We start from the raw sequence: 4,943 nt of genomic DNA on the forward strand, positions 1-4,943 counted from the left end.
CTGGCGATGTCTAACGTAGTCATTCGGTTTTTCCTACCAACGCATGCTTCATTTGGATCGTTTCGGGCAGACTGATGCACTCTTCTCTTAAGACATCTGAACCAGGACAATTGTATCAGATGAATTTGGTTACATCCCTAACACATACGCACACACAACAGTCTATACACAAGACAGTAACACACAAGCTCAGTGATGACACAACGTGCACAACACACGCACGCACACACCCACACTCTCTTTTCTCCTCTCTCGCTCTCGCACACTTCATGCAGGAATGATAAACTCTAATTACCAAGACTTCATCCCGCACCCCCCACCCACACATCGTAGGGTTGTCCACGATACCAGTATTGCATTACTACGGCCACCAGATTCTCCATCGGCAAAAAATAAAACACAATGATCCTATAAAAAACGACTTTATGTAAAATTGTGGGTGTTATAGCTTGCAAAAAAACAAAATTGACTCTGGGCGATACATATGCTGTTTTTTCAAACATTAGGACTGTTTTTCTCAAGAATGTTTTTGTTTCCTTGCCACGAATACTTCCGAGTATCGCGAATAGTGGTATCGTGACAACCCTAAATAAGACACCCTCCCACCCGCAGAGCTGCCTCTCAGGGACAGAGAAATTATTAGCTCCAGGCCTAAACGAGGGTTTATTCTATGGGATCCAGGCTCCTGGTATCAGTTCCATATCTATGTTTTAAACACATTTGCCCGATTGCGTGGCACGCCATCTCCAATTAGAAGCCCATGGCCCACAAGTATCACAACAAGGCAGCCCTTTTGATGGCACTTCTCACGTTCTATATTGTATTGAGATCTGCCTACTGTGGGATTGGGGGATCACACAAGATGTGTAATGTGAAACATTGAAGAGTGCTAGACACACACTGGAGGCACAGACATCACACACACAACACACTGGAGACAAGAGATACACACACGGACGCTGGAGAGAGATACACACACACCACACACACTGGAGACAGAGATATACACACAACACACACACACACGAGAAAGATACAAACACACACTATTGGAGAGATACATCACACACACTAGAGACAGAGATACACACACACACACACACACACACACACACATGAGAAAGATACAAACACACACACTGGAGAGATACATACACACACACACTGGAGACAGAGATATTATTGCACACAGAGACTCACACACATACACTCATCCCCCCTCCCACACACACACACACACATAGTCTACAGAGAGAAAGTGTGCAGGAGAAAAAGACTCAGGACCATGTAAGGTAATGCATACGTCTTATTTTCCATCTGCTGCCAGCTGGTGTTGTTGTTTCAGCAGCCACACGGTTCACACAGTCTCCTCTACATGTATGTATCAGTACAGTAAATGTCTGAGTCCGTGTAAACATATCACCTCAATACCTTGATAATACCTCTGTTCTACATACAATTAAGAATATTTTTGTTTCACACAATTCTACAATTCTAGTGGCATTCATACTGGTTCATTGAAGAAAAGACATCATACTTTGAAAAATAATGTTTTTTTTTTTTTTTTTTTACATATTGTGTGACATAAAAAACGTCTTTGCACCATGAAAATTTTCAATTCGTTGATCTCCTAAATGTGACCGACTGACTGGGTTCGGACACGAATATCTTCCACGCCACAACACTGTTTTAGCCCACTTACCTCAGGGACCGATAGCGCAAGTCTTCAGGTCTTAGAGAGTTCAACGTTTGGAAACACTGACAACTCTTGGCTGATGATTAGAAACATACCAGCAGGCAGAAACTTAACCAATAGGATTGGGAAGAATGTTCCAGAGAAACAGCAGCTCGCTCTTCTCTCTCTTCTATTTTATTTATTGTCTTTGCAGCCCTCTGATTATCCTTCCCTACCTGGTCCACCCTAGCTGCTCCGACTGAGTCCACATAAACAACTACAGCTATGCACATCTACACAAACACATATGAGTATGAGCGTACATACACACACTCTCTCTCTCACACATAGGGTTGCAAAGGGTCGGAAACTTCAAGACCTCAAGACTTCTGCCTGCAGCCCATACACGCTGCAGCGTACATGTTGGACCCCAAGTATGCTGGCAAGAGCATCCTGTCTGGTGCAGAGATCAACAAGGCCTATGGTGTCATCACTACCGTGTCTCGCCACCTTGGCCTGGATGAGGGCAAGGTTCTTGGCAGTCTGGCGAAGTACACTTCCAAGCAAAGGCTTTGGGATGGAGATGCAATATGGCAGTCGTGCCACAAGTAGCATGCGAAAGTATTCACTCCCCTTGGCAATTTTCCTATTTTGTTGCCTTACAACCTGGAATTAAAATAGATTTTTTGAGGATTTGTATCATTTGATTTACACAACATGCCTACCACTTTGAAGATGTAAAAAACAATTATTGTGAGACAAGCAAGAAATAAGACAAAGAAACAGAAAACTTGAGCGTGCATAACTACTAAATGTTTAAGGTAATTGGTTGCACCAGCTCGTATTTAGCGGCTTCATAGCAAAGGGGATGAACAGACATGCATACACCACTTTTCTGTTTTTAATTTTTTTTACATTCTTTGAAACAAGTTATATTTTTAATTTCACTTCACCAATTTGGACTATTTTGTGTATGTCCATTACATGAAATCCAAATAAAAATCCATAGGGCTAGGCCCCTTTTTCTCCACTTCCTGTCTGAATGACGTGCCCAAAGTAAACTGAATGTAGCTCAGGCCCTGAAGCAAGGATATACATATAATTGGTACCATTGGAAAGAAAACAATGTGAAGTTTGTAGAAATAATAAAATTATGTAAGAGAATATAACACAATAGTTATGGTAGGAGAAAATCCAAAGAAAAACTAACCGGAATGTTCTTTTTTTGGAGAGACCATTCTCTTAGAAATGCAAGAGTAAGGTCATATTGAAAATTAGCTCCCGCGATGCAATTCMTATGGCTTCCACAGGGTGTCAGCAGTCTATGTTCAAGGTTTCAGGCTTGTAACTTAAAAAATGAATAAGAAATATCAGGTTTAGCAGAAGGACACAGTCTTGGAAATTTGTGTTTGCGCGCACCATGAAGACATTAGGCACCTGCTAAAATCGGTTTCCTATTGAACATACTTCTTTCCGTAAGAAATCATATAGTTTGATTACATTTTAGGGTATCTGAGGAGTAAATAGACATGTATTTTTACTTGCTGAAACAGAGTTTAGGGGTAGATTTTTCGGATTCCTTTCTCTGCATGTTGAACGAGTGGATTACTCAAATCGATGGCGCCAACTAAACTGACTTTTAGGGATATAAAGAAGGATTTTATCCAACAAAATGACACTACATGTTATAACTGGGACCCTTTGGATGACAAATCACAAGAAGATTATCAAAAAGTAAGTGAATATTAAATCGTTATTTGTGAATGTATGAACCGGTGCCGAGGAAAAATATTTTTATGTGCGGCGCCGTCCTCAAACAATCGCATGGATGTTTCGCATGTACATAGCAATAGCTACTGTAAATCGGACAGTGCAGTTAGATTAACAAGAATTTAAGCTTTCAGCCAATATAAGACACTTATATGTACATAAATGTTTAGCGGGACGGGACTCCTAACCCTAAGAAGTTTTAAATTACAGGTTGTTAATGCAACAAAATAGGAAAAACGCCAAGGGGGATGGATACATTTGCAAGGCACTGTATATCATCAGCTACCTGGTGGAAGGGACTTCGTGGATCTGAGGCTCCTTCCCCTGTTGCCTCCATCATCCTCCAAATCCCACCAACATCAGCCGCCTCAGAGCGCAACTGGTCCTTGTTTGGGAACACACACACCAAAGCACGCAACAGGCTGACCAATACAAGGATTGAAAAATTGGTGGCCATCTGGGCAAATTTCAGGACTTTTGAGCCTGACAACGAGCCATCCTCAACAAGGTTGGAAAGTGACAGTGAAGATGAGCCCTTATAGAGTCTGATGTTCAAGAGGTGGACATTGAAGAGGTCCAGGGAGAAGACATGGAAGCCTGAGAGGAAGACAACCAAAGCTTTAGTTTCTAGACCATAATTGTACAGATGTATGTTGAAAACGTTTTTGGGAGAGGCGATGGATCATTGAGGAGCATTCAATATTCCCTTTCTTTTGTTTTCAGTGACATCATCCCATGTGAAGAGTCAACTACTCACACACACATGCGTTCTAGCTCGCGCTCGCAAGCGCTCACAAACACACACACACCTTACGAAAAAGCACTACGGCGTTCCTATAATATTTCTATAAGAAACTGTACGTTTTGTATAATACCCTATAGTTAGCTTATAGTATGCTATGATATATTATTTTGCTATGAAAATACTATAGAATGATTATAGGARTCTATATAGTATGTATTTTTAACTTACAATAACCTCAAAATATCCAATATGTTTTCGTTAGTACAAATATTATACACTATCTCTATAATATTCATATGAATTTAAATAGCGTTCCTGYATTATTTTCGTTAGAATTCCCCTGAAGTTATTGAAAGCATTYCTATAGGCTGTTCCAGTCGGGTTTGTAGTAGTATTCTAATTGAGGTGATGAAAATTAGCCAAGAAAAAACATTTTCTGCAAGCAAAAAAAGAAAGCCAACCAATATTTATTTTATATGCCAACATGGGTATAGCCAGGTTACTTTTAAAGTAGTGTGCATTTTTGGGATGGATACTTTCAATACATTAAATCCATCAAAAACATGTTGCATCTTAGTAAAAACAGACCAGTAATATTAATGTTCATTTTTTTWGTATTTAAAAAAACATCTATTCCACTGAACACGTTAACCACACGTACGATACAATATATAAGCGATGGCCCTTGCATCACTGATCTATGTCGCTGAGAAGTTATCAATGAGTGATACGATTAGAATCACACAGATTCAT

The 4,943-nt window shown here is 40.2% G+C and overlaps 1 protein-coding gene across 1 annotated transcript in view; it reads right to left on the reverse strand.

Moving 5' to 3' along the window:
• The window catches only part of LOC111971279 (melatonin receptor type 1A-A), a 45,738-nt gene that overhangs the window by 18,355 nt on the left and 22,440 nt on the right, over positions 1 to 4,943 (reverse strand). The gene's annotated exons all lie outside the window — the stretch shown is intronic.

Source organism: Salvelinus sp. IW2-2015, linkage group LG13 (assembly GCF_002910315.2).
Source record: "Salvelinus sp. IW2-2015 linkage group LG13, ASM291031v2, whole genome shotgun sequence".
Taxonomy (NCBI): Eukaryota; Metazoa; Chordata; class Actinopteri; order Salmoniformes; family Salmonidae; genus Salvelinus; species Salvelinus sp. IW2-2015.